At 52.1% G+C, this 19,093-nt stretch overlaps 57 non-coding genes and 27 pseudogenes across 57 annotated transcripts in view; all 84 read left to right on the top strand.

The window, feature by feature from the left end:
• Nucleotides 1–101: 101 nt before the first annotated feature.
• LOC131098137 (5S ribosomal RNA) lies at nucleotides 102–220 on the top strand. Its single transcript, XR_009117017.1, has one exon. It is a non-coding gene; the product is annotated as a 5S ribosomal RNA (ribosomal RNA).
• Nucleotides 221–332: 112 nt separating this feature from the next.
• On the top strand, nucleotides 333–451 carry LOC131098973 (5S ribosomal RNA). The gene has a single exon (XR_009117817.1). It is a non-coding gene; the product is annotated as a 5S ribosomal RNA (ribosomal RNA).
• Nucleotides 452–563: 112 nt separating this feature from the next.
• LOC131101143 (5S ribosomal RNA) lies at nucleotides 564–672 on the top strand (annotated as a pseudogene).
• A 112-nt stretch (nucleotides 673–784) lies between these two features.
• On the top strand, nucleotides 785–903 carry LOC131141875 (5S ribosomal RNA). Its single transcript, XR_009132578.1, has one exon. It is a non-coding gene; the product is annotated as a 5S ribosomal RNA (ribosomal RNA).
• A 111-nt stretch (nucleotides 904–1,014) lies between these two features.
• Nucleotides 1,015–1,133, top strand: LOC131142934 (5S ribosomal RNA). Its single transcript, XR_009132993.1, has one exon. It is a non-coding gene; the product is annotated as a 5S ribosomal RNA (ribosomal RNA).
• A 112-nt stretch (nucleotides 1,134–1,245) lies between these two features.
• On the top strand, nucleotides 1,246–1,364 carry LOC131143171 (5S ribosomal RNA). Its single transcript, XR_009133224.1, has one exon. It is a non-coding gene; the product is annotated as a 5S ribosomal RNA (ribosomal RNA).
• A 112-nt stretch (nucleotides 1,365–1,476) lies between these two features.
• LOC131097578 (5S ribosomal RNA) lies at nucleotides 1,477–1,595 on the top strand. The gene has a single exon (XR_009116477.1). It is a non-coding gene; the product is annotated as a 5S ribosomal RNA (ribosomal RNA).
• Nucleotides 1,596–1,707: 112 nt separating this feature from the next.
• On the top strand, nucleotides 1,708–1,826 carry LOC131100727 (5S ribosomal RNA). Its single transcript, XR_009119121.1, has one exon. It is a non-coding gene; the product is annotated as a 5S ribosomal RNA (ribosomal RNA).
• A 111-nt stretch (nucleotides 1,827–1,937) lies between these two features.
• LOC131142304 (5S ribosomal RNA) lies at nucleotides 1,938–2,046 on the top strand (annotated as a pseudogene).
• Nucleotides 2,047–2,158: 112 nt separating this feature from the next.
• LOC131098125 (5S ribosomal RNA) lies at nucleotides 2,159–2,277 on the top strand. Its single transcript, XR_009117006.1, has one exon. It is a non-coding gene; the product is annotated as a 5S ribosomal RNA (ribosomal RNA).
• Nucleotides 2,278–2,389: 112 nt separating this feature from the next.
• On the top strand, nucleotides 2,390–2,508 carry LOC131100716 (5S ribosomal RNA). Its single transcript, XR_009119120.1, has one exon. It is a non-coding gene; the product is annotated as a 5S ribosomal RNA (ribosomal RNA).
• Nucleotides 2,509–2,620: 112 nt separating this feature from the next.
• Nucleotides 2,621–2,729, top strand: LOC131141403 (5S ribosomal RNA; annotated as a pseudogene).
• A 112-nt stretch (nucleotides 2,730–2,841) lies between these two features.
• Nucleotides 2,842–2,960, top strand: LOC131098114 (5S ribosomal RNA). The gene has a single exon (XR_009116995.1). It is a non-coding gene; the product is annotated as a 5S ribosomal RNA (ribosomal RNA).
• Nucleotides 2,961–3,072: 112 nt separating this feature from the next.
• Nucleotides 3,073–3,181, top strand: LOC131142404 (5S ribosomal RNA; annotated as a pseudogene).
• Nucleotides 3,182–3,292: 111 nt separating this feature from the next.
• LOC131097233 (5S ribosomal RNA) lies at nucleotides 3,293–3,411 on the top strand. The gene has a single exon (XR_009116144.1). It is a non-coding gene; the product is annotated as a 5S ribosomal RNA (ribosomal RNA).
• Nucleotides 3,412–3,522: 111 nt separating this feature from the next.
• LOC131143393 (5S ribosomal RNA) lies at nucleotides 3,523–3,641 on the top strand. Its single transcript, XR_009133442.1, has one exon. It is a non-coding gene; the product is annotated as a 5S ribosomal RNA (ribosomal RNA).
• Nucleotides 3,642–3,753: 112 nt separating this feature from the next.
• On the top strand, nucleotides 3,754–3,872 carry LOC131098323 (5S ribosomal RNA). The gene has a single exon (XR_009117199.1). It is a non-coding gene; the product is annotated as a 5S ribosomal RNA (ribosomal RNA).
• A 112-nt stretch (nucleotides 3,873–3,984) lies between these two features.
• LOC131101142 (5S ribosomal RNA) lies at nucleotides 3,985–4,093 on the top strand (annotated as a pseudogene).
• Nucleotides 4,094–4,205: 112 nt separating this feature from the next.
• LOC131143411 (5S ribosomal RNA) lies at nucleotides 4,206–4,324 on the top strand. Its single transcript, XR_009133459.1, has one exon. It is a non-coding gene; the product is annotated as a 5S ribosomal RNA (ribosomal RNA).
• A 111-nt stretch (nucleotides 4,325–4,435) lies between these two features.
• Nucleotides 4,436–4,554, top strand: LOC131099549 (5S ribosomal RNA). The gene has a single exon (XR_009118375.1). It is a non-coding gene; the product is annotated as a 5S ribosomal RNA (ribosomal RNA).
• Nucleotides 4,555–4,666: 112 nt separating this feature from the next.
• Nucleotides 4,667–4,785, top strand: LOC131100704 (5S ribosomal RNA). Its single transcript, XR_009119119.1, has one exon. It is a non-coding gene; the product is annotated as a 5S ribosomal RNA (ribosomal RNA).
• Nucleotides 4,786–4,897: 112 nt separating this feature from the next.
• LOC131142399 (5S ribosomal RNA) lies at nucleotides 4,898–5,006 on the top strand (annotated as a pseudogene).
• A 112-nt stretch (nucleotides 5,007–5,118) lies between these two features.
• On the top strand, nucleotides 5,119–5,237 carry LOC131098102 (5S ribosomal RNA). The gene has a single exon (XR_009116983.1). It is a non-coding gene; the product is annotated as a 5S ribosomal RNA (ribosomal RNA).
• Nucleotides 5,238–5,349: 112 nt separating this feature from the next.
• On the top strand, nucleotides 5,350–5,458 carry LOC131101070 (5S ribosomal RNA; annotated as a pseudogene).
• A 111-nt stretch (nucleotides 5,459–5,569) lies between these two features.
• LOC131097140 (5S ribosomal RNA) lies at nucleotides 5,570–5,688 on the top strand. Its single transcript, XR_009116054.1, has one exon. It is a non-coding gene; the product is annotated as a 5S ribosomal RNA (ribosomal RNA).
• A 112-nt stretch (nucleotides 5,689–5,800) lies between these two features.
• On the top strand, nucleotides 5,801–5,909 carry LOC131141150 (5S ribosomal RNA; annotated as a pseudogene).
• A 112-nt stretch (nucleotides 5,910–6,021) lies between these two features.
• LOC131099647 (5S ribosomal RNA) lies at nucleotides 6,022–6,140 on the top strand. Its single transcript, XR_009118470.1, has one exon. It is a non-coding gene; the product is annotated as a 5S ribosomal RNA (ribosomal RNA).
• Nucleotides 6,141–6,251: 111 nt separating this feature from the next.
• LOC131100655 (5S ribosomal RNA) lies at nucleotides 6,252–6,360 on the top strand (annotated as a pseudogene).
• A 111-nt stretch (nucleotides 6,361–6,471) lies between these two features.
• LOC131098091 (5S ribosomal RNA) lies at nucleotides 6,472–6,590 on the top strand. Its single transcript, XR_009116972.1, has one exon. It is a non-coding gene; the product is annotated as a 5S ribosomal RNA (ribosomal RNA).
• Nucleotides 6,591–6,702: 112 nt separating this feature from the next.
• LOC131098972 (5S ribosomal RNA) lies at nucleotides 6,703–6,821 on the top strand. The gene has a single exon (XR_009117816.1). It is a non-coding gene; the product is annotated as a 5S ribosomal RNA (ribosomal RNA).
• Nucleotides 6,822–6,933: 112 nt separating this feature from the next.
• On the top strand, nucleotides 6,934–7,042 carry LOC131101141 (5S ribosomal RNA; annotated as a pseudogene).
• A 112-nt stretch (nucleotides 7,043–7,154) lies between these two features.
• On the top strand, nucleotides 7,155–7,273 carry LOC131141864 (5S ribosomal RNA). The gene has a single exon (XR_009132577.1). It is a non-coding gene; the product is annotated as a 5S ribosomal RNA (ribosomal RNA).
• A 111-nt stretch (nucleotides 7,274–7,384) lies between these two features.
• LOC131142932 (5S ribosomal RNA) lies at nucleotides 7,385–7,503 on the top strand. Its single transcript, XR_009132992.1, has one exon. It is a non-coding gene; the product is annotated as a 5S ribosomal RNA (ribosomal RNA).
• Nucleotides 7,504–7,615: 112 nt separating this feature from the next.
• LOC131143170 (5S ribosomal RNA) lies at nucleotides 7,616–7,734 on the top strand. Its single transcript, XR_009133223.1, has one exon. It is a non-coding gene; the product is annotated as a 5S ribosomal RNA (ribosomal RNA).
• Nucleotides 7,735–7,846: 112 nt separating this feature from the next.
• LOC131097577 (5S ribosomal RNA) lies at nucleotides 7,847–7,965 on the top strand. Its single transcript, XR_009116476.1, has one exon. It is a non-coding gene; the product is annotated as a 5S ribosomal RNA (ribosomal RNA).
• A 112-nt stretch (nucleotides 7,966–8,077) lies between these two features.
• Nucleotides 8,078–8,196, top strand: LOC131100691 (5S ribosomal RNA). Its single transcript, XR_009119117.1, has one exon. It is a non-coding gene; the product is annotated as a 5S ribosomal RNA (ribosomal RNA).
• Nucleotides 8,197–8,307: 111 nt separating this feature from the next.
• Nucleotides 8,308–8,416, top strand: LOC131142303 (5S ribosomal RNA; annotated as a pseudogene).
• A 112-nt stretch (nucleotides 8,417–8,528) lies between these two features.
• Nucleotides 8,529–8,647, top strand: LOC131098080 (5S ribosomal RNA). Its single transcript, XR_009116961.1, has one exon. It is a non-coding gene; the product is annotated as a 5S ribosomal RNA (ribosomal RNA).
• A 112-nt stretch (nucleotides 8,648–8,759) lies between these two features.
• LOC131100680 (5S ribosomal RNA) lies at nucleotides 8,760–8,878 on the top strand. The gene has a single exon (XR_009119116.1). It is a non-coding gene; the product is annotated as a 5S ribosomal RNA (ribosomal RNA).
• A 112-nt stretch (nucleotides 8,879–8,990) lies between these two features.
• Nucleotides 8,991–9,099, top strand: LOC131141402 (5S ribosomal RNA; annotated as a pseudogene).
• Nucleotides 9,100–9,211: 112 nt separating this feature from the next.
• On the top strand, nucleotides 9,212–9,330 carry LOC131098069 (5S ribosomal RNA). Its single transcript, XR_009116950.1, has one exon. It is a non-coding gene; the product is annotated as a 5S ribosomal RNA (ribosomal RNA).
• A 112-nt stretch (nucleotides 9,331–9,442) lies between these two features.
• On the top strand, nucleotides 9,443–9,551 carry LOC131142066 (5S ribosomal RNA; annotated as a pseudogene).
• Nucleotides 9,552–9,662: 111 nt separating this feature from the next.
• LOC131097232 (5S ribosomal RNA) lies at nucleotides 9,663–9,781 on the top strand. The gene has a single exon (XR_009116143.1). It is a non-coding gene; the product is annotated as a 5S ribosomal RNA (ribosomal RNA).
• A 111-nt stretch (nucleotides 9,782–9,892) lies between these two features.
• On the top strand, nucleotides 9,893–10,011 carry LOC131143392 (5S ribosomal RNA). The gene has a single exon (XR_009133441.1). It is a non-coding gene; the product is annotated as a 5S ribosomal RNA (ribosomal RNA).
• A 112-nt stretch (nucleotides 10,012–10,123) lies between these two features.
• Nucleotides 10,124–10,242, top strand: LOC131098322 (5S ribosomal RNA). The gene has a single exon (XR_009117198.1). It is a non-coding gene; the product is annotated as a 5S ribosomal RNA (ribosomal RNA).
• A 112-nt stretch (nucleotides 10,243–10,354) lies between these two features.
• Nucleotides 10,355–10,463, top strand: LOC131101139 (5S ribosomal RNA; annotated as a pseudogene).
• Nucleotides 10,464–10,575: 112 nt separating this feature from the next.
• Nucleotides 10,576–10,694, top strand: LOC131143410 (5S ribosomal RNA). The gene has a single exon (XR_009133458.1). It is a non-coding gene; the product is annotated as a 5S ribosomal RNA (ribosomal RNA).
• A 111-nt stretch (nucleotides 10,695–10,805) lies between these two features.
• LOC131098394 (5S ribosomal RNA) lies at nucleotides 10,806–10,924 on the top strand. The gene has a single exon (XR_009117268.1). It is a non-coding gene; the product is annotated as a 5S ribosomal RNA (ribosomal RNA).
• Nucleotides 10,925–11,036: 112 nt separating this feature from the next.
• Nucleotides 11,037–11,155, top strand: LOC131100669 (5S ribosomal RNA). Its single transcript, XR_009119115.1, has one exon. It is a non-coding gene; the product is annotated as a 5S ribosomal RNA (ribosomal RNA).
• A 112-nt stretch (nucleotides 11,156–11,267) lies between these two features.
• LOC131142398 (5S ribosomal RNA) lies at nucleotides 11,268–11,376 on the top strand (annotated as a pseudogene).
• A 112-nt stretch (nucleotides 11,377–11,488) lies between these two features.
• Nucleotides 11,489–11,607, top strand: LOC131098057 (5S ribosomal RNA). The gene has a single exon (XR_009116939.1). It is a non-coding gene; the product is annotated as a 5S ribosomal RNA (ribosomal RNA).
• A 112-nt stretch (nucleotides 11,608–11,719) lies between these two features.
• LOC131101069 (5S ribosomal RNA) lies at nucleotides 11,720–11,828 on the top strand (annotated as a pseudogene).
• A 111-nt stretch (nucleotides 11,829–11,939) lies between these two features.
• Nucleotides 11,940–12,058, top strand: LOC131097139 (5S ribosomal RNA). The gene has a single exon (XR_009116053.1). It is a non-coding gene; the product is annotated as a 5S ribosomal RNA (ribosomal RNA).
• Nucleotides 12,059–12,170: 112 nt separating this feature from the next.
• On the top strand, nucleotides 12,171–12,279 carry LOC131141148 (5S ribosomal RNA; annotated as a pseudogene).
• A 112-nt stretch (nucleotides 12,280–12,391) lies between these two features.
• Nucleotides 12,392–12,510, top strand: LOC131099646 (5S ribosomal RNA). The gene has a single exon (XR_009118469.1). It is a non-coding gene; the product is annotated as a 5S ribosomal RNA (ribosomal RNA).
• A 111-nt stretch (nucleotides 12,511–12,621) lies between these two features.
• LOC131100654 (5S ribosomal RNA) lies at nucleotides 12,622–12,730 on the top strand (annotated as a pseudogene).
• Nucleotides 12,731–12,841: 111 nt separating this feature from the next.
• Nucleotides 12,842–12,960, top strand: LOC131098046 (5S ribosomal RNA). Its single transcript, XR_009116928.1, has one exon. It is a non-coding gene; the product is annotated as a 5S ribosomal RNA (ribosomal RNA).
• Nucleotides 12,961–13,072: 112 nt separating this feature from the next.
• LOC131098971 (5S ribosomal RNA) lies at nucleotides 13,073–13,191 on the top strand. The gene has a single exon (XR_009117815.1). It is a non-coding gene; the product is annotated as a 5S ribosomal RNA (ribosomal RNA).
• A 112-nt stretch (nucleotides 13,192–13,303) lies between these two features.
• On the top strand, nucleotides 13,304–13,412 carry LOC131101138 (5S ribosomal RNA; annotated as a pseudogene).
• Nucleotides 13,413–13,524: 112 nt separating this feature from the next.
• Nucleotides 13,525–13,643, top strand: LOC131141853 (5S ribosomal RNA). Its single transcript, XR_009132576.1, has one exon. It is a non-coding gene; the product is annotated as a 5S ribosomal RNA (ribosomal RNA).
• A 111-nt stretch (nucleotides 13,644–13,754) lies between these two features.
• Nucleotides 13,755–13,873, top strand: LOC131142931 (5S ribosomal RNA). Its single transcript, XR_009132991.1, has one exon. It is a non-coding gene; the product is annotated as a 5S ribosomal RNA (ribosomal RNA).
• A 112-nt stretch (nucleotides 13,874–13,985) lies between these two features.
• On the top strand, nucleotides 13,986–14,104 carry LOC131143169 (5S ribosomal RNA). Its single transcript, XR_009133222.1, has one exon. It is a non-coding gene; the product is annotated as a 5S ribosomal RNA (ribosomal RNA).
• A 112-nt stretch (nucleotides 14,105–14,216) lies between these two features.
• Nucleotides 14,217–14,335, top strand: LOC131097576 (5S ribosomal RNA). Its single transcript, XR_009116475.1, has one exon. It is a non-coding gene; the product is annotated as a 5S ribosomal RNA (ribosomal RNA).
• Nucleotides 14,336–14,447: 112 nt separating this feature from the next.
• On the top strand, nucleotides 14,448–14,566 carry LOC131100657 (5S ribosomal RNA). Its single transcript, XR_009119114.1, has one exon. It is a non-coding gene; the product is annotated as a 5S ribosomal RNA (ribosomal RNA).
• A 111-nt stretch (nucleotides 14,567–14,677) lies between these two features.
• LOC131142300 (5S ribosomal RNA) lies at nucleotides 14,678–14,786 on the top strand (annotated as a pseudogene).
• Nucleotides 14,787–14,898: 112 nt separating this feature from the next.
• Nucleotides 14,899–15,017, top strand: LOC131098035 (5S ribosomal RNA). Its single transcript, XR_009116917.1, has one exon. It is a non-coding gene; the product is annotated as a 5S ribosomal RNA (ribosomal RNA).
• A 112-nt stretch (nucleotides 15,018–15,129) lies between these two features.
• LOC131100645 (5S ribosomal RNA) lies at nucleotides 15,130–15,248 on the top strand. Its single transcript, XR_009119113.1, has one exon. It is a non-coding gene; the product is annotated as a 5S ribosomal RNA (ribosomal RNA).
• A 112-nt stretch (nucleotides 15,249–15,360) lies between these two features.
• Nucleotides 15,361–15,469, top strand: LOC131141401 (5S ribosomal RNA; annotated as a pseudogene).
• Nucleotides 15,470–15,581: 112 nt separating this feature from the next.
• Nucleotides 15,582–15,700, top strand: LOC131098024 (5S ribosomal RNA). Its single transcript, XR_009116906.1, has one exon. It is a non-coding gene; the product is annotated as a 5S ribosomal RNA (ribosomal RNA).
• A 112-nt stretch (nucleotides 15,701–15,812) lies between these two features.
• LOC131142065 (5S ribosomal RNA) lies at nucleotides 15,813–15,921 on the top strand (annotated as a pseudogene).
• Nucleotides 15,922–16,032: 111 nt separating this feature from the next.
• LOC131097230 (5S ribosomal RNA) lies at nucleotides 16,033–16,151 on the top strand. Its single transcript, XR_009116142.1, has one exon. It is a non-coding gene; the product is annotated as a 5S ribosomal RNA (ribosomal RNA).
• Nucleotides 16,152–16,262: 111 nt separating this feature from the next.
• Nucleotides 16,263–16,381, top strand: LOC131143391 (5S ribosomal RNA). Its single transcript, XR_009133440.1, has one exon. It is a non-coding gene; the product is annotated as a 5S ribosomal RNA (ribosomal RNA).
• Nucleotides 16,382–16,493: 112 nt separating this feature from the next.
• Nucleotides 16,494–16,612, top strand: LOC131098321 (5S ribosomal RNA). The gene has a single exon (XR_009117197.1). It is a non-coding gene; the product is annotated as a 5S ribosomal RNA (ribosomal RNA).
• Nucleotides 16,613–16,723: 111 nt separating this feature from the next.
• On the top strand, nucleotides 16,724–16,832 carry LOC131101137 (5S ribosomal RNA; annotated as a pseudogene).
• Nucleotides 16,833–16,944: 112 nt separating this feature from the next.
• Nucleotides 16,945–17,063, top strand: LOC131143409 (5S ribosomal RNA). The gene has a single exon (XR_009133457.1). It is a non-coding gene; the product is annotated as a 5S ribosomal RNA (ribosomal RNA).
• Nucleotides 17,064–17,174: 111 nt separating this feature from the next.
• LOC131097243 (5S ribosomal RNA) lies at nucleotides 17,175–17,293 on the top strand. Its single transcript, XR_009116154.1, has one exon. It is a non-coding gene; the product is annotated as a 5S ribosomal RNA (ribosomal RNA).
• Nucleotides 17,294–17,405: 112 nt separating this feature from the next.
• LOC131100632 (5S ribosomal RNA) lies at nucleotides 17,406–17,524 on the top strand. Its single transcript, XR_009119111.1, has one exon. It is a non-coding gene; the product is annotated as a 5S ribosomal RNA (ribosomal RNA).
• A 112-nt stretch (nucleotides 17,525–17,636) lies between these two features.
• Nucleotides 17,637–17,745, top strand: LOC131142397 (5S ribosomal RNA; annotated as a pseudogene).
• Nucleotides 17,746–17,857: 112 nt separating this feature from the next.
• LOC131098012 (5S ribosomal RNA) lies at nucleotides 17,858–17,976 on the top strand. Its single transcript, XR_009116895.1, has one exon. It is a non-coding gene; the product is annotated as a 5S ribosomal RNA (ribosomal RNA).
• Nucleotides 17,977–18,088: 112 nt separating this feature from the next.
• On the top strand, nucleotides 18,089–18,197 carry LOC131101068 (5S ribosomal RNA; annotated as a pseudogene).
• Nucleotides 18,198–18,308: 111 nt separating this feature from the next.
• LOC131142097 (5S ribosomal RNA) lies at nucleotides 18,309–18,417 on the top strand (annotated as a pseudogene).
• A 112-nt stretch (nucleotides 18,418–18,529) lies between these two features.
• LOC131099645 (5S ribosomal RNA) lies at nucleotides 18,530–18,648 on the top strand. The gene has a single exon (XR_009118468.1). It is a non-coding gene; the product is annotated as a 5S ribosomal RNA (ribosomal RNA).
• A 111-nt stretch (nucleotides 18,649–18,759) lies between these two features.
• LOC131100653 (5S ribosomal RNA) lies at nucleotides 18,760–18,868 on the top strand (annotated as a pseudogene).
• A 111-nt stretch (nucleotides 18,869–18,979) lies between these two features.
• Nucleotides 18,980–19,093, top strand: part of LOC131141842 (5S ribosomal RNA) — a 119-nt gene continuing 5 nt past the window's right edge. Inside the window, exon 1 of the ribosomal RNA XR_009132575.1 lies at nucleotides 18,980–19,093. This exon is cut by the window's right edge and continues 5 nt beyond it. This is a non-coding gene — a ribosomal RNA (5S ribosomal RNA).

Genomic DNA, 19,093 nt, shown 5'->3' with positions numbered 1-19,093 from the left:
TCTGCTCTTGCCTGACAGCAGAGGGCGCTGTTTGACACTTTTTGCTGGATCTAGTTTGGCCTGGGTCGCCTTCAAATAAGATCTTTTCAGTTGTCCTGGCAGCTTACGGCCATACTACCCTGAAAACGCCCGATCTCGTCCGATCTCGGAAGCTAAGCAGGGGCGGGCCTGGTTAGTACTTGGATGGGAGACCGCCTGGGAATACCAGGTGCTGTAAGCTTTTCATGGTTTCTGCTCTTGCCTGACAGCAGAGGGCGCTGTTTGACACATTTTGCTGGAGTCTAGTTTGGCCTGCGTCGCCTTCAAATAGGATCTTTTCAGTTGCCCTTGCAGCTTACGGCCATACTACCCTGAAAACGCCCGATCTCGTCCGATCTCGGAAGCTAAGCAGGGGCGGTCCTGGTTAGTACTTGGATGGGAGACCGCCTGGGATTACCAGGTGCTGTAAGCTTTTTATGGTTTCTGCTCTTGCCTGACAGCAGAGGGCGCTGTTTGACACTTTTTGCTGGAGTCTAGTTTGGCCTGCGTCTTCTTCAAATAGGATCTTTTCAGTTGTCCTGGCAGCTTACGGCCATACTACCCTGAAAACGCCCGATCTCGGAAGCTAAGCAGGGGCGGGCCTGGTTAGTACTTGGATGGGAGACCGCCTGTGAATACCAGGTGCTGTAAGCTTTTTATGGTTTCTGCTCTTGCCTGACAGCAGAGGGCGCTGTTTGACACTTTTTGCTGTAGTCTAGTTTGGCCTGCGTCACCTTCAAATAGGATCTTTTCAGTTGACCTGGCAGCTTACGGCCATACTACCCTGAAAATGCCCGATCTCGTCCGATCTCGGAAGCTAAGCAGGGGCGGGCCTGGTTAGTACTTGGATGGGAGACCGCCTGGGAATACCAGGTGCTGTAAGCTTTTTATGGTTTCTGCTCTAGCCTGACAGCAGAGGGCGCTGTTTGACACTTTTTGCTGGATCTAGTTTGGCCTGGGTCGCCTTCAAATAAGATCTTTTCAGTTGTCCTGGCAGCTTACGGCCATACTACCCTGAAAACGCCCGATCTCGTCCGATCTTGGAAGCTAAGCAGGGGCGGGCCTGGTTAGTACTTGGATGGGAGACCGCCTGGGAATACCAGGTGCTGTAAGCTTTTCATGGTTTCTGCTCTTGCCTGACAGCAGAGGGCGCTGTTTGACACTTTTTGCTGGAGTCTAGTTTGGCCTGCGTCTTCTTCAAATAGGATCTTTTCAGTTGCCCTGGCAGCTTACGGCCATACTACCCTGAAAAAGCCCGATCTCGTCCGATCTCGGAAGCTAAGCAGGGGCGGGCCTGGTTAGTACTTGGATGGGAGACCGCCTGGGAATACCAGGTGCTGTAAGCTTTTTATGGTTTCTGCTCTTGCCTGACAGCAGAGGGCGCTGTTTGACACTTTTTGCTGGAGTCTAGTTTGGCCTGCGTCGCCTTCAAATAGGATCTTTTCAGTTGCCCTTGCAGCTTACGGCCATACTACCCTGAAAACGCCCGATCTCGTCCGATCTCGGAAGCTAAGCAGGGGCGGGCCTGGTTAGTACTTGGATGGGAGACCGCCTGGGATTACCAGGTGCTGTAAGCTTTTTATGGTTTCTGCTCTTGCCTGACAGCAGAGGGCGCTGTTTGACACTTTTTGCTGGAGTCTAGTTTGGCCTGCGTCTTCTTCAAATAGGATCTTTTCAGTTGACCTGGCAGCTTATGGCCATACTACCCTGAAAACGCCCGATCTCGTCCGATCTCGGAAGCTAAGCAGGGGCGGGCCTGGTTAGTACTTGGATGGGAGACCGCCTGGGAATACCAGGTGCTGTAAGCTTTTTATGGTTTCTGCTCTAGCCTGACAGCAGAGGGCGCTGTTTGACACTTTTTGCTGGATCTAGTTTGGCCTGCGTCGCCTTCAAATAAGATCTTTTCAGTTGTCCTGGCAGATTACGGCCATACTACCCTGAAAACGCCCGATCTCGGAAGCTAAGCAGGGGCGGGCCTGGTTAGTACTTGGATGGGAGACCGCCTGTAAATACCAGGTGCTGTAAGCTTTTTATGGTTTCCGCTCTTGCCTGACAGCAGAGGGCGCTGTTTGACACTTTTTGCTGGAGTCTAGTTTGGCCTGCGTCGCCTTCAAATAGGATCTTTTCAGTTGATGTGGCAGCTTACGGCCATACTACCCTGAAAACGCCCGATCTCGTCCGATCTCGGAAGCTAAGCAGGGGCGGGCCTGGTTAGTACTTGGATGGGAGACCGCCTGGGAATACCAGGTGCTGTAAGCTTTTTATGGTTTCTGCTCTTGCCTGACAGCAGAGGGCGCTGTTTGACACTTTTTGCTGTAGTCTAGTTTGGCCTGCGTCTTCTTCAAATAGGATCTTTTCAGTTGACCTGGAAGCTTATGGCCATACTACCCTGAAAACGCCCGATCTCGTCCGATCTCGGAAGCTAAGCAGGGGCGGGCCTGGTTAGTACTTGGATGGGAGACCGCCTGGGAATACCAGGTGCTGTAAGCTTTTTATGGTTTCTGCTCTTGCCTGACAGCAGAGGGCGCTGTTTGACACTTTTTGCTGTAGTCTAGTTTGGCCTGCGTCGCCTTCAAATAGGATCTTTTCAGTTGCCTTGGCAGCTTTTGGCCATACTACCCTGAAAACGCCCGATCTCGGAAGCTAAGCAGGGGCGGGCCTGGTTAGTACTTGGATGGGAGACCGCCTGGGAATACCAGGTGCTGTAAGCTTTTTATGGTTTCTGCTCTTGCCTGACAGCAGAGGGCGCTGTTTGACACTTTTTGCTGGAGTCTAGTTTGGCCTGCGTCACCTTCAAATAGGATCTTTTCAGTTGATGTGGCAGCTTACGGCCATACTACCCTGAAAACGCCCGATCTCGTCCGATCTCGGAAGCTAAGCAGGGGCGGGCCTGGTTAGTACTTGGATGGGAGACCGCCTGGGAATACCAGGTGCTGTAAGCTTTTTATGGTTTCTGCTCTTGCCTGACAGCAGAGGGCGCTGTTTGACACTTTTTGCTGGAGTCTAGTTTGGCCTGCGTGGCCTTCAAATAAGATTTTTTCAGTTGTCCTTAAAGCTTACGGCCATACTACCCTGAAAACGCCTGATCTCGGAAGCTAGGCAGGGGAGGGCCTGGTTATTACTTGGATGGGAGACCGCCTGGGAATACCAGGTGCTGTAAGCTTTTTATGGTTTCTGCTCTAGCCTGACAGCAGAGGGCGCTGTTTGACACTTTTTGCTTGATCTAGTTTGGCCTGCGTCGCCTTCAAATAAGATCTTTTCAGTTGTCCTGGCAGCTTACGGCCATACCACCCTGAAAACGCCTGATCTCGTCCAATCTCGGAAGCTAAGCAGGGGCGGGCCTGGTTAGTACTTGGATGGGAGACCGCCTGGGAATACCAGGTGCTGTAAGCTTTTTATGGTTTCTGCTCTAGCCTGACAGCAGAGGGCGCTGTTTGACACTTTTTGCTGGATCTAGTTTGGCCTGGGTCGCCTTCAAATAAGATCTTTTCAGTTGTCCTGGCAGCTTACGGCCATACTACCCTGAAAACGCCCGATCTCGTCCGATCTCGGAAGCTAAGCAGGGGCGGCCCTGGTTAGTACTTGGATGGGAGACCGCCTGGGAATACCAGGTGCTGTAAGCTTTTCATGGTTTCTGCTCTTGCCTGACAGCAGAGGGCGCTGTTTGACACTTTTTGCTGGAGTCTAGTTTGGCCTGCGTCGCCTTCAAATAGGATCTTTTCAGTTGCCCTTGCAGCTTACGGCCATACTACCCTGAAAACACCCGATCTCGTCCGATCTCGGAAGCTAAGCAGGGGCGGTCCTGGTTAGTACTTGGATGGGAGACCGCCTGGGATTACCAGGTGCTGTAAGCTTTTTATGGTTTCTGCTCTTGCCTGACAGCAGAGGGCGCTGTTTGACACTTTTTGCTGGAGTCTAGTTTGGCCTGCGTCTTCTTCAAATAGGATCTTTTCAGTTGTCCTGGCAGCTTACGGCCATACTACCCTGAAAACGCCCGATCTCGGAAGCTAAGCAGGGGCGGGCCTGGTTAGTACTTGGATGGGAGACCGCCTGTGAATACCAGGTGCTGTAAGCTTTTTATGGTTTCTGCTCTTGCCTGACAGCAGAGGGCGCTGTTTGACACTTTTTGCTGTAGTCTAGTTTGGCCTGCGTCACCTTCAAATAGGATCTTTTCAGTTGACCTGGCAGCTTACGGCCATACTACCCTGAAAATGCCCGATCTCGTCCGATCTCGGAAGCTAAGCAGGGGCGGGCCTGGTTAGTACTTGGATGGGAGGCCGCCTGGGAATACCAGGTGCTGTAAGCTTTTTATGGTTTCTGCTCTAGCCTGACAGCAGAGGGCGCTGTTTGACACTTTTTGCTGGATCTAGTTTGGCCTGGGTCGCCTTCAAATAAGATCTTTTCAGTTGTCCTGGCAGCTTACGGCCATACTACCCTGAAAACACCCGATCTCGTCCGATCTCGGAAGCTAAGCAGGGGCGGGCCTGGTTAGTACTTGGATGGGAGACCGCCTGGGAATACCAGGTGCTGTAAGCTTTTCATGGTTTCTGCTCTTGCCTGACAGCAGAGGGCGCTGTTTGACACTTTTTGCTGGAGTCTAGTTTGGCCTGCGTCTTCTTCAAATAGGATCTTTTCAGTTGACCTGGAAGCTTATGGCCATACTACCCTGAAAACGCCCGATCTCGTCCGATCTCGGAAGCTAAGCAGGGGCGGGCCTGGTTAGTACTTGGATGGGAGACCGCCTGGGAATACCAGGTGCTGTAAGCTTTTTATGGTTTCTGCTCTTGCCTGACAGCAGAGGGCGCTGTTTGACACTTTTTGCTGTAGTCTAGTTTGGCCTGCGTCGCCTTCAAATAGGATCTTTTCAGTTGCCTTGGCAGCTTTTGGCCATACTACCCTGAAAACGCCCGATCTCGGAAGCTAAGCAGGGGCGGGCCTCGTTAGTACTTGGATGGGAGACCGCCTGGGAATACCAGGTGCTGTAAGCTTTTTATGGTTTCTGCTCTTGCCTGACAGCAGAGGGCGCTGTTTGACACTTTTTGCTGGAGTCTAGTTTGGCCTGCGTCGCCTTCAAATAGGATCTTTTCAGTTGATGTGACAGCTTACGGCCATACTACCCTGAAAACGCCCGATCTCGTCCGATCTCGGAAGCTAAGCAGGGGCGGGCCTGGTTAGTACTTGGATGGGAGACCGCCTGGGAATACCAGGTGCTGTAAGCTTTTTATGGTTTCTGCTCTTGCCTGACAGCAGAGGGCGCTGTTTGACACTTTTTGCTGGAGTCTAGTTTGGCCTGCGTGGCCTTCAAATAAGATTTTTTCAGTTGTCCTTAAAGCTTACGGCCATACTACCCTGAAAACGCCTGATCTCGGAAGCTAAGCAGGGGAGGGCCTGGTTAGTACTTGGATGGGCGACCGCCTGGGAATACCAGGTGCTGTAAGCTTTTTATGGTTTCTGCTCTAGCCTGACAGCAGAGGGCGCTGTTTGACACTTTTTGCTTGATCTAGTTTGGCCTGCGTCGCCTTCAAATAAGATCTTTTCAGTTGTCCTGGCAGCTTACGGCCATACCACCCTGAAAACGCCTGATCTCGTCCGATCTCGGGAGCTAAGCAGGGGCGGGCCTGGTTAGTACTTGGATGGGAGACCGCCTGGGAATACCAGGTGTTGTAAGCTTTTCATGGTTTCTGCTCTTGCCTGACAGCAGAGGGCGCTGTTTGACATGTTTTGCTGGAGTCTAGTTTGGCCTGCGTCACCTTCAAATAGGATCTTTTCAGTTGACCTGGCAGCTTACGGCCATACTACCCTGAAAACGCCCGATCTCGGAAGCTAAGCAGGGGCGGGCCTGGTTAGTACATGGATGGGAGACCGCCTGGGAATACCAGGTGCTGTAAGCTTTTTATGGTTTCTGATCTTGCCTGACAGCAGAGGGCGCTGTTTGACATGTTTTGCTGGAGTCCAGTTTGGCCTGCGTCACCTTCAAATAGGATCTTTTCAGTTGACCTGGCAGCTTACGGCCATACTACCTTGAAAACGCCCGATCTCGTCCGATCTCAGAGGCTAAGCAGGGGCGGGCCTGGTTAGTACTTGAATGGGAGACCGCCTGGGAATACCAGGTGCTGTAAGCTTTTTATGGTTTCTGCTCTTGCCTAACAGCAGAGGGCGCTGTTTGACACTTTTTGCTGGATCTAGTTTGGCCTGCGTCGCCTTCAAATAAGATCTTTTCAGTTGTCCTGGCAGCTTACGGCCATACTACCCTGAAAACGCCCGATCTCGGAAGCTAAGCAGGGGCGGGCCTGGTTAGTACTTGGATGGGAGACCGCCTGGGAATACCAGGTGCTGTAAGCTTTTTATGGTTTCTGCTCTTGCCTGACAGCAGAGGGCGCTGTTTGACACTTTTTGCTGGATCTAGTTTGGCCTGGGTCGCCTTCAAATAAGATCTTTTCAGTTGTCCTGGCAGCTTACGGCCATACTACCCTGAAAACGCCCGATCTCGTCCGATCTCGGAAGCTAAGCAGGGGCGGGCCTGGTTAGTACTTGGATGGGAGACCGCCTGGGAATACCAGGTGCTGTAAGCTTTTCATGGTTTCTGCTCTTGCCTGACAGCAGAGGGCGCTGTTTGACACATTTTGCTGGAGTCTAGTTTGGCCTGCGTCGCCTTCAAATAGGATCTTTTCAGTTGCCCTTGCAGCTTACGGCCATACTACCCTGAAAACGCCCGATCTCGTCCGATCTCGGAAGCTAAGCAGGGGCGGTCCTGGTTAGTACTTGGATGGGAGACCGCCTGGGATTACCAGGTGCTGTAAGCTTTTTATGGTTTCTGCTCTTGCCTGACAGCAGAGGGCGCTGTTTGACACTTTTTGCTGGAGTCTAGTTTGGCCTGCGTCTTCTTCAAATAGGATCTTTTCAGTTGTCCTGGCAGCTTACGGCCATACTACCCTGAAAACGCCCGATCTCGGAAGCTAAGCAGGGGCGGGCCTGGTTAGTACTTGGATGGGAGACCGCCTGTGAATACCAGGTGCTGTAAGCTTTTTATGGTTTCTGCTCTTGCCTGACAGCAGAGGGCGCTGTTTGACACTTTTTGCTGTAGTCTAGTTTGGCCTGCGTCACCTTCAAATAGGATCTTTTCAGTTTACCTGGCAGCTTACGGCCATACTACCCTGAAAATGCCCGATCTCGTCCGATCTCGGAAGCTAAGCAGGGGCGGGCCTGGTTAGTACTTGGATGGGAGACCGCCTGGGAATACCAGGTGCTGTAAGCTTTGTATGGTTTCTGCTCTAGCCTGACAGCAGAGGGCGCTGTTTGACACTTTTTGCTGGATCTAGTTTGGCCTGGGTCGCCTTCAAATAAGATCTTTTCAGTTGTCCTGGCAGCTTACGGCCATACTACCCTGAAAACGCCCGATCTCGTCCGATCTTGGAAGCTAAGCAGGGGCGGGCCTGGTTAGTACTTGGATGGGAGACCGCCTGGGAATACCAGGTGCTGTAAGCTTTTCATGGTTTCTGCTCTTGCCTGACAGCAGAGGGCGCTGTTTGACACATTTTGCTGGAGTCTAGTTTGGCCTGCGTCTTCTTCAAAGAGGATCTTTTCAGTTGCCCTGGCAGCTTACGGCCATACTACCCTGAAAAAGCCCGATCTCGTCCGATCTCGGAAGCTAAGCAGGGGCGGGCCTGGTTAGTACTTGGATGGGAGACCGCCTGGGAATACCAGGTGCTGTAAGCTTTTTATGGTTTCTGCTCTTGCCTGACAGCAGAGGGCGCTGTTTGACACTTTTTGCTGGAGTCTAGTTTGGCCTGCGTCGCCTTCAAATAGGATCTTTTCAGTTGCCCTTGCAGCTTACGGCCATACTACCCTGAAAACGCCCGATCTCGTCCGATCTCGGAAGCTAAGCAGGGGCGGGCCTGGTTAGTACTTGGATGGGAGACCGCCTGGGATTACCAGGTGCTGTAAGCTTTTTATGGTTTCTGCTCTTGCCTGACAGCAGAGGGCGCTGTTTGACACTTTTTGCTGGAGTCTAGTTTGGCCTGCGTCTTCTTCAAATAGGATCTTTTCAGTTGACCTGGCAGCTTATGGCCATACTACCCTGAAAACGCCCGATCTCGTCCGATCTCGGAAGCTAAGCAGGGGCGGGCCTGGTTAGTACTTGGATGGGAGACCGCCTGGGAATACCAGGTGCTGTAAGCTTTTTATGGTTTCTGCTCTAGCCTGACAGCAGAGGGCGCTGTTTGACACTTTTTGCTGGATCTAGTTTGGCCTGCGTCGCCTTCAAATAAGATCTTTTCAGTTGTCCTGGCAGATTACGGCCATACTACCCTGAAAACGCCCGATCTCGGAAGCTAAGCAGGGGCGGGCCTGGTTAGTACTTGGATGGGAGACCGCCTGTAAATACCAGGTGCTGTAAGCTTTTTATGGTTTCCGCTCTTGCCTTACAGCAGAGGGCGCTGTTTGACACTTTTTGCTGGAGTCTAGTTTGGCCTGCGTCGCCTTCAAATAGGATCTTTTCAGTTGATGTGGCAGCTTACGGCCATACTACCCTGAAAACGCCCGATCTCGTCCGATCTCGGAAGCTAAGCAGGGGCGGGCCTGGTTAGTACTTGGATGGGAGACCGCCTGGGAATACCAGGTGCTGTAAGCTTTTTATGGTTTCTGCTCTTGCCTGACAGCAGAGGGCGCTGTTTGACACTTTTTGCTGTAGTCTAGTTTGGCCTGCGTCTTCTTCAAATAGGATCTTTTCAGTTGACCTGGAAGCTTATGGCCATACTACCCTGAAAACGCCCGATCTCGTCCGATCTCGGAAGCTAAGCAGGGGCGGGCCTGGTTAGTACTTGGATGGGAGACCGCCTGGGAATACCAGGTGCTGTAAGCTTTTTATGGTTTCTGCTCTTGCCTGACAGCAGAGGGCGCTGTTTGACACTTTTTGCTGTAGTCTAGTTTGGCCTGCGTCGCCTTCAAATAGGATCTTTTCAGTTGCCTTGGCAGCTTTTGGCCATACTACCCTGAAAACGCCCGATCTCGGAAGCTAAGCAGGGGCGGGCCTGGTTAGTACTTGGATGGGAGACCGCCTGGGAATACCAGGTGCTGTAAGCTTTTTATGGTTTCTGCTCTTGCCTGACAGCAGAGGGCGCTGTTTGACACTTTTTGCTGGAGTCTAGTTTGGCCTGCGTCACCTTCAAATAGGATCTTTTCAGTTGATGTGGCAGCTTACGGCCATACTACCCTGAAAACGCCCGATCTCGTCCGATCTCGGAAGCTAAGCAGGGGCGGGCCTGGTTAGTACTTGGATGGGAGACCGCCTGGGAATACCAGGTGCTGTAAGCTTTTTATGGTTTCTGCTCTTGCCTGACAGCAGAGGGCGCTGTTTGACACTTTTTGCTGGAGTCTAGTTTGGCCTGCGTGCCCTTCAAATAAGATTTTTTCAGTTGTCCTTAAAGCTTACGGCCATACTACCCTGAAAACGCCTGATCTCGGAAGCTAGGCAGGGGAGGGCCTGGTTAGTACTTGGATGGGAGACCGCCTGGGAATACCAGGTGCTGTAAGCTTTTTATGGTTTCTGCTCTAGCCTGACAGCAGAGGGCGCTGTTTGACACTTTTTGCTTGATCTAGTTTGGCCTGCGTCGCCTTCAAATAAGATCTTTTCAGTTGTCCTGGCAGCTTACGGCCATACCACCCTGAAAACGCCTGATCTCGTCCAATCTCGGAAGCTAAGCAGGGGCGGGCCTGGTTAGTACTTGGATGGGAGACCGCCTGGGAATACCAGGTGCTGTAAGCTTTTTATGGTTTCTGCTCTAGCCTGACAGCAGAGGGCGCTGTTTGACACTTTTTGCTGGATCTAGTTTGGCCTGGGTCGCCTTCAAATAAGATCTTTTCAGTTGTCCTGGCAGCTTACGGCCATACTACCCTGAAAACGCCCGATCTCGTCCGATCTCGGAAGCTAAGCAGGGGCGGCCCTGGTTAGTACTTGGATGGGAGACCGCCTGGGAATACCAGGTGCTGTAAGCTTTTCATGGTTTCTGCTCTTGCCTGACAGCAGAGGGCGCTGTTTGACACTTTTTGCTGGAGTCTAGTTTGGCCTGCGTCGCCTTCAAATAGGATCTTTTCAGTTGCCCTTGCAGCTTACGGCCATACTACCCTGAAAACACCCGATCTCGTCCGATCTCGGAAGCTAAGCAGGGGCGGTCCTGGTTAGTACTTGGATGGGAGACCGCCTGGGATTACCAGGTGCTGTAAGCTTTTTATGGTTTCTGCTCTTGCCTGACAGCAGAGGGCGCTGTTTGACACTTTTTGCTGGAGTCTAGTTTGGCCTGCGTCTTCTTCAAATAGGATCTTTTCAGTTGTCCTGGCAGCTTACGGCCATACTACCCTGAAAACGCCCGATCTCGGAAGCTAAGCAGGGGCGGGCCTGGTTAGTACTTGGATGGGAGACCGCCTGTGAATACCAGGTGCTGTAAGCTTTTTATGGTTTCTGCTCTTGCCTGACAGCAGAGGGCGCTGTTTGACACTTTTTGCTGTAGTCTAGTTTGGCCTGCGTCACCTTCAAATAGGATCTTTTCAGTTGACCTGGCAGCTTACGGCCATACTACCCTGAAAATGCCCGATCTCGTCCGATCTCGGAAGCTAAGCAGGGGCGGGCCTGGTTAGTACTTGGATGGGAGGCCGCCTGGGAATACCAGGTGCTGTAAGCTTTTTATGGTTTCTGCTCTAGCCTGACAGCAGAGGGCGCTGTTTGACACTTTTTGCTGGATCTAGTTTGGCCTGGGTCGCCTTCAAATAAGATCTTTTCAGTTGTCCTGGCAGCTTACGGCCATACTACCCTGAAAACACCCGATCTCGTCCGATCTCGGAAGCTAAGCAGGGGCGGGCCTGGTTAGTACTTGGATGGGAGACCGCCTGGGAATACCAGGTGCTGTAAGCTTTTCATGGTTTCTGCTCTTGCCTGACAGCAGAGGGCGCTGTTTGACACTTTTTGCTGGAGTCTAGTTTGGCCTGCGTCTTCTTCAAATAGGATCTTTTCAGTTGACCTGGAAGCTTATGGCCATACTACCCTGAAAACGCCCGATCTCGTCCGATCTCGGAAGCTAAGCAGGGGCGGGCCTGGTTAGTACTTGGATGGGAGACCGCCTGGGAATACCAGGTGCTGTAAGCTTTTTATGGTTTCTGCTCTTGCCTGACAGCAGAGGGCGCTGTTTGACACTTTTTGCTGTAGTCTAGTTTGGCCTGCGTCGCCTTCAAATAGGATCTTTTCAGTTGCCTTGGCAGCTTTTGGCCATACTACCCTGAAAACGCCCGATCTCGGAAGCTAAGCAGGGGCGGGCCTCGTTAGTACTTGGATGGGAGACCGCCTGGGAATACCAGGTGCTGTAAGCTTTTTATGGTTTCTGCTCTTGCCTGACAGCAGAGGGCGCTGTTTGACACTTTTTGCTGGAGTCTAGTTTGGCCTGCGTCGCCTTCAAATAGGATCTTTTCAGTTGATGTGACAGCTTACGGCCATACTACCCTGAAAACGCCCGATCTCGTCCGATCTCGGAAGCTAAGCAGGGGCGGGCCTGGTTAGTACTTGGATGGGAGACCGCCTGGGAATACCAGGTGCTGTAAGCTTTTTATGGTTTCTGCTCTTGCCTGACAGCAGAGGGCGCTGTTTGACACTTTTTGCTGGAGTCTAGTTTGGCCTGCGTGGCCTTCAAATAAGATTTTTTCAGTTGTCCTTAAAGCTTACGGCCATACTACCCTGAAAACGCCTGATCTCGGAAGCTAAGCAGGGGAGGGCCTGGTTAGTACTTGGATGGGCGACCGCCTGGGAATACCAGGTGCTGTAAGCTTTTTATGGTTTCTGCTCTAGCCTGACAGCAGAGGGCGCTGTTTGACACTTTTTGCTTGATCTAGTTTGGCCTGCGTCGCCTTCAAATAAGATCTTTTCAGTTGTCCTGGCAGCTTACGGCCATACCACCCTGAAAACGCCTGATCTCGTCCGATCTCGGGAGCTAAGCAGGGGCGGGCCTGGTTAGTACTTGGATGGGAGACCGCCTGGGAATACCAGGTGTTGTAAGCTTTTCATGGTTTCTGCTCTTGCCTGACAGCAGAGGGCGCTGTTTGACATGTTTTGCTGGAGTCTAGTTTGGCCTGCGTCACCTTCAAATAGGATCTTTTCAGTTGACCTGGCAGCTTACGGCCATACTACCCTGAAAACGCCCGATCTCGGAAGCTAAGCAGGGGCGGGCCTGGTTAGTACATGGATGGGAGACCGCCTGGGAATACCAGGTGCTGTAAGCTTTTTATGGTTTCTGATCTTGCCTGACAGCAGAGGGCGCTGTTTGACATGTTTTGCTGGAGTCTAGTTTGGCCTGCGTCACCTTCAAATAGGATCTTTTCAGTTGACCTGGCAGCTTACGGCCATACTACCTTGAAAACGCCCGATCTCGTCCGATCTCAGAGGCTAAGCAGGGGCGGGCCTGGTTAGTACTTGAATGGGAGACCGCCTGGGAATACCAGGTGCTGTAAGCTTTTTATGGTTTCTGCTCTTGCCTAACAGCAGAGGGCGCTGTTTGACACTTTTTGCTGGATCTAGTTTGGCCTGCGTCGCCTTCAAATAAGATCTTTTCAGTTGTCCTGGCAGCTTACGGCCATACTACCCTGAAAACGCCCGATCTCGGAAGCTAAGCAGGGGCGGGCCTGGTTAGTACTTGGATGGGAGACCGCCTGGGAATACCAGGTGCTGTAAGCTTTTTATGGTTTCTGCTCTTGCCTGACAGCAGAGGGCGCTGTTTGACACTTTTTGCTGGATCTAGTTTGGCCTGGGTCGCCTTCAAATAAGATCTTTTCAGTTGTCCTGGCAGCTTACGGCCATACTACCCTGAAAACGCCCGATCTCGTCCGATCTCGGAAGCTAAGCAGGGGCGGGCCTGGTTAGTACTTGGATGGGAGACCGCCTGGGAATACCAGGTGCTGTAAGCTTTTCATGGTTTCTGCTCTTGCCTGACAGCAGAGGGCGCTGTTTGACACATTTTGCTGGAGTCTAGTTTGGCCTGCGTCGCCTTCAAATAGGATCTTTTCAGTTGCCCTTGCAGCTTACGGCCATACTACCCTGAAAACGCCCGATCTCGTCCGATCTCGGAAGCTAAGCAGGGGCGGTCCTGGTTAGTACTTGGATGGGAGACCGCCTGGGATTACCAGGTGCTGTAAGCTTTTTATGGTTTCTGCTCTTGCCTGACAGCAGAGGGCGCTGTTTGACACTTTTTGCTGGAGTCTAGTTTGGCCTGCGTCTTCTTCAAATAGGATCTTTTCAGTTGTCCTGGCAGCTTACGGCCATACTACCCTGAAAACGCCCGATCTCGGAAGCTAAGCAGGGGCGGGCCTGGTTAGTACTTGGATGGGAGACCGCCTGTGAATACCAGGTGCTGTAAGCTTTTTATGGTTTCTGCTCTTGCCTGACAGCAGAGGGCGCTGTTTGACACTTTTTGCTGTAGTCTAGTTTGGCCTGCGTCACCTTCAAATAGGATCTTTTCAGTTTACCTGGCAGCTTACGGCCATACTACCCTGAAAATGCCCGATCTCGTCCGATCTCGGAAGCTAAGCAGGGGCGGGCCTGGTTAGTACTTGGATGGGAGACCGCCTGGGAATACCAGGTGCTGTAAGCTTTTTATGGTTTCTGCTCTAGCCTGACAGCAGAGGGCGCTGTTTGACACTTTTTGCTGGATCTAGTTTGGCCTGGGTCGCCTTCAAATAAGATCTTTTCAGTTGTCCTGGCAGCTTACGGCCATACTACCCTGAAAACGCCCGATCTCGTCCGATCTTGGAAGCTAAGCAGGGGCGGGCCTGGTTAGTACTTGGATGGGAGACCGCCTGGGAATACCAGGTGCTGTAAGCTTTTCATGGTTTCTGCTCTTGCCTGACAGCAGAGGGCGCTGTTTGACACTTTTTGCTGGAGTCTTGTTTGGCCTGCGTCTTCTTCAAAGAGGATCTTTTCAGTTGCCCTGGCAGCTTACGGCCATACTACCCTGAAAAAGCCCGATCTCGTCCGATCTCGGAAGCTAAGCAGGGGCGGGCCTGGTTAGTACTTGGATGGGAGACCGCCTGGGAATACCAGGTGCTGTAAGCTTTTTATGGTTTCTGCTCTTGCCTGACAGCAGAGGGCGCTGTTTGACACTTTTTGCTGGAGTCTAGTTTGGCCTGCGTCGCCTTCAAATAGGATCTTTTCAGTTGCCCTTGCAGCTTACGGCCATACTACCCTGAAAACGCCCGATCTCGTCCGATCTCGGAAGCTAAGCAGGGGCGGGCCTGGTTAGTACTTGGATGGGAGACCGCCTGGGATTACCAGGTGCTGTAAGCTTTTTATGGTTTCTGCTCTTGCCTGACAGCAGAGGGCGCTGTTTGACACTTTTTGCTGGAGTCTAGTTTGGCCTGCGTCTTCTTCAAATAGGATCTTTTCAGTTGACCTGGCAGCTTATGGCCATACTACCCTGAAAACGCCCGATCTCGTCCGATCTCGGAAGCTAAGCAGGGGCGGGCCTGGTTAGTACTTGGATGGGAGACCGCCTGGGAATACCAGGTGCTGTAAGCTTTTTATGGTTTCTGCTCTAGCCTGACAGCAGAGGGCGCTGTTTGACACTTTTTGCTGGATCTAGTTTGGCCTGCGTCGCCTTCAAATAAGATCTTTTCAGTTGTCCTGGCAGATTACGGCCATACTACCCTGAAAACGCCCGATCTCGGAAGCTAAGCAGGGGCGGGCCTGGTTAGTACTTGGATGGGAGACCGCCTGTAAATACCAGGTGCTGTAAGCTTTTTATGGTTTCCGCTCTTGCCTGACAGCAGAGGGCGCTGTTTGACACTTTTTGCTGGAGTCTAGTTTGGCCTGCGTCGCCTTCAAATAGGATCTTTTCAGTTGATGTGGCAGCTTACGGCCATACTACCCTGAAAACGCCCGATCTCGTCCGATCTCGGAAGCTAAGCAGGGGCGGGCCTGGTTAGTACTTGGATGGGAGACCGCCTGGGAATACCAGGTGCTGTAAGCTTTTTATGGTTTCTGCTCTTGCCTGACAGCAGAGGGCGCTGTTTGACACTTTTTGCTGTAGTCTAGTTTGGCCTGCGTCTTCTTCAAATAGGATCTTTTCAGTTGACCTGGAAGCTTATGGCCATACTACCCTGAAAACGCCCGATCTCGTCCGATCTCGGAAGCTAAGCAGGGGCGGGCCTGGTTAGTACTTGGATGGGAGACCGCCTGGGAATACCAGGTGCTGTAAGCTTTTTATGGTTTCTGCTCTTGCCTGACAGCAGAGGGCGCTGTTTGACACTTTTTGCTGTAGTCTAGTTTGGCCTGCGTCGCCTTCAAATAGGATCTTTTCAGTTGCCTTGGCAGCTTTTGGCCATACTACCCTGAAAACGCCCGATCTCGGAAGCTAAGCAGGGGCGGGCCTGGTTAGTACTTGGATGGGAGACCGCCTGGGAATACCAGGTGCTGTAAGCTTTTTATGGTTTCTGCTCTTGCCTGACAGCAGAGGGCGCTGTTTGACACTTTTTGCTGGAGTCTAGTTTGGCCTGCGTCGCCTTCAAATAGGATCTTTTCAGTTGATGTGGCAGCTTACGGCCATACTACCCTGAAAACGCCCGATCTCGTCCGATCTCGGAAGCTAAGCAGGGGCGGGCCTGGTTAGTACTTGGATGGGAGACCGCCTGGGAATACCAGGTGCTGTAAGCTTTTTATGGTTTCTGCTCTTGCCTGACAGCAGAGGGCGCTGTTTGACACTTTTTGCTGGAGTCTAGTTTGGCCTGCGTGGCCTTCAAATAAGATTTTTTCAGTTGTCCTTAAAGCTTACGGCCATACTACCCTGAAAACGCCTGATCTCGGAAGCTAGGCAGGGGAGGGCCTGGTTAGTACTTGGATGGGAGACCGCCTGGGAATACCAGGTGCTGTAAGCTTTTTATGGTTTCTGCTCTAGCCTGACAGCAGAGGGCGCTGTTTGACACTTTTTGCTTGATCTAGTTTGGCCTGCGTCGCCTTCAAATAAGATCTTTTCAGTTGTCCTGGCAGCTTACGGCCATACCACCCTGAAAACGCCTGATCTCGTCCAATCTCGGAAGCTAAGCAGGGGCGGGCCTGGTTAGTACTTGGATGGGAGACCGCCTGGGAATACCAGGTGCTGTAAGCTTTTTATGGTTTCTGCTCTAGCCTGACAGCAGAGGGCGCTGTTTGACACTTTTTGCTGGATCTAGTTTGGCCTGGGTCGCCTTCAAATAAGATCTTTTCAGTTGTCCTGGCAGCTTACGGCCATACTACCCTGAAAACGCCCGATCTCGTCCGATCTCGGAAGCTAAGCAGGGGCGGCCCTGGTTAGTACTTGGATGGGAGACCGCCTGGGAATACCAGGTGCTGTAAGCTTTTCATGGTTTCTGCTCTTGCCTGACAGCAGAGGGCGCTGTTTGACACTTTTTGCTGGAGTCTAGTTTGGCCTGCGTCGCCTTCAAATAGGATCTTTTCAGTTGCCCTTGCAGCTTACGGCCATACTACCCTGAAAACACCCGATCTCGTCCGATCTCGGAAGCTAAGCAGGGGCGGTCCTGGTTAGTACTTGGATGGGAGACCGCCTGGGATTACCAGGTGCTGTAAGCTTTTTATGGTTTCTGCTCTTGCCTGACAGCGAGGGCGCTGTTTGACACTTTTTGCTGGAGTCTAGTTTGGCCTGCGTCTTCTTCAAATAGGATCTTTTCAGTTGTCCTGGCAGCTTACGGCCATACTACCCTGAAAACGCCCGATCTCGGAAGCTAAGCAGGGGCGGGCCTGGTTAGTACTTGGATGGGAGACCGCCTGTGAATACCAGGTGCTGTAAGCTTTTTATGGTTTCTGCTCTTGCCTGACAGCAGAGGGCGCTGTTTGACACTTTTTGCTGTAGTCTAGTTTGGCCTGCGTCACCTTCAAATAGGATCTTTTCAGTTGACCTGGCAGCTTACGGCCATACTACCCTGAAAATGCCCGATCTCGTCCGATCTCGGAAGCTAAGCAGGGGCGGGCCTGGTTAGTACTTGGATGGGAGGCCGCCTGGGAATACCAGGTGCTGTAAGCTTTTTATGGTTTCTGCTCTAGCCTGACAGCAGAGGGCGCTGTTTGACACTTTTTGCTGGATCTAGTTTGGCCTGGGTCGCCTTCAAATAAGATCTTTTCAGTTGTCCTGGCAGCTTACGGCCATACTACCCTGAAAACACCCGATCTCGTCCGATCTCGGAAGCTAAGCAGGGGCGGGCCTGGTTAGTACTTGGATGGGAGACCGCCTGGGAATACCAGGTGCTGTAAGCTTTTCATGGTTTCTGCTCTTGCCTGACAGCAGAGGGCGCTGTTTGACACTTTTTGCTGGAGTCTAGTTTGGCCTGCGTCTTCTTCAAATAGGATCTTTTCATTTGACCTGGAAGCTTATGGCCATACTACCCTGAAAACGCCCGATCTCGTCCGATCTCGGAAGCTAAGCAGGGGCGGGCCTGGTTAGTACTTGGATGGGAGACCGCCTGGGAATACCAGGTGCTGTAAGCTTTTTATGGTTTCTGCTCTTGCCTGACAGCAGAGGGCGCTGTTTGACACTTTTTGCTGTAGTCTAGTTTGGCCTGCGTCGCCTTCAAATAGGATCTTTTCAGTTGCCTTGGCAGCTTTTGGCCATACTACCCTGAAAACGCCCGATCTCGGAAGCTAAGCAGGGGCGGGCCTCGTTAGTACTTGGATGGGAGACCGCCTGGGAATACCAGGTGCTGTAAGCTTTTTATGGTTTCTGCTCTTGCCTGACAGCAGAGGGCGCTGTTTGACACTTTTTGCTGGAGTCTAGTTTGGCCTGCGTCGCCTTCAAATAGGATCTTTTCAGTTGATGTGACAGCTTACGGCCATACTACCCTGAAAACGCCCGATCTCGTCCGATCTCGGAAGCTAAGCAGGGGCGGGCCTGGTTAGTACTTGGATGGGAGACCGCCTGGGAATACCAGGTGCTGTAAGCTTTTTATGGTTTCTGCTCTTGCCTGACAGCAGAGGGCGCTGTTTGACACTTTTTGCTGGAGTCTAGTTTGGCCTGCGTGGCCTTCAAATAAGATTTTTTCAGTTGTCCTTAAAGCTTACGGCCATACTACCCTGAAAACGCCTGATCTCGGAAGCTAAGCAGGGGAGGGCCTGGTTAGTACTTGGATGGGCGACCGCCTGGGAATACCAGGTGCTGTAAGCTTTTTATGGTTTCTGCTCTAGCCTGACAGCAGAGGGCGCTGTTTGACACTTTTTGCTTGATCTAGTTTGGCCTGCGTCACCTTCAAATAGGATCTTTTCAGTTGACCTGGCAGCTTACGGCCATACTACCCTGAAAACGCCCGATCTCGGAAGCTAAGCAGGGGCGGGCCTGGTTAGTACATGGATGGAAGACCGCCTGGGAATACCAGGTGCTGTAAGCTTTTTATGGTTTCTGATCTTGCCTGACAGCAGAGGGCGCTGTTTGACATGTTTTGCTGGAGTCTAGTTTGGCCTGCGTCACCTTCAAATAGGATCTTTTCAGTTGACCTGGCAGCTTACGGCCATACTACCTTGAAAACGCCCGATCTCGTCCGATCTCAGAGGCTAAGCAGGGGCGGGCCTGGTTAGTACTTGAATGGGAGACCGCCTGGGAATACCAGGTGCTGTAAGCTTTTTATGGTTTCTGCTCTTGCCTAACAGCAGAGGGCGCTGTTTGACACTTTTTGCTGGATCTAGTTTGGCCTGCGTCGCCTTCAAATAAGATCTTTTCAGTTGTCCTGGCAGCTTACGGCCATACTACCCTGAAAACGCCCGATCTCGGAAGCTAAGCAGGGGCGGGCCTGGTTAGTACTTGGATGGGAGACCGCCTGGGAATACCAGGTGCTGTAAGCTTTTTATGGTTTCTGCTCTAGCCTGACAGCAGAGGGCGCTGTTTGACACTTTTTGCTGGATCTAGTTTGGCCTGGGTCGCCTTCAAATAAGATCTTTTCAGTTGTCCTGGCAGCTTACGGCCATACTACCCTGAAAATGCCCGATCTCGTCCGATCTCGGAAGCTAAGCAGGGGCGGGCCTGGTTAGTACTTGGATGGGAGACCGCCTGGGAATACCAGGTGCTGT

This window comes from Doryrhamphus excisus, chromosome 13 (assembly GCF_030265055.1).
Source record: "Doryrhamphus excisus isolate RoL2022-K1 chromosome 13, RoL_Dexc_1.0, whole genome shotgun sequence".
Lineage (NCBI taxonomy): Eukaryota > Metazoa > Chordata > Actinopteri > Syngnathiformes > Syngnathidae > Doryrhamphus > Doryrhamphus excisus.
The sequence above is the reverse complement of the archived record's forward strand: the minus strand, read 5'-3'. Positions and strand labels throughout refer to the sequence as shown.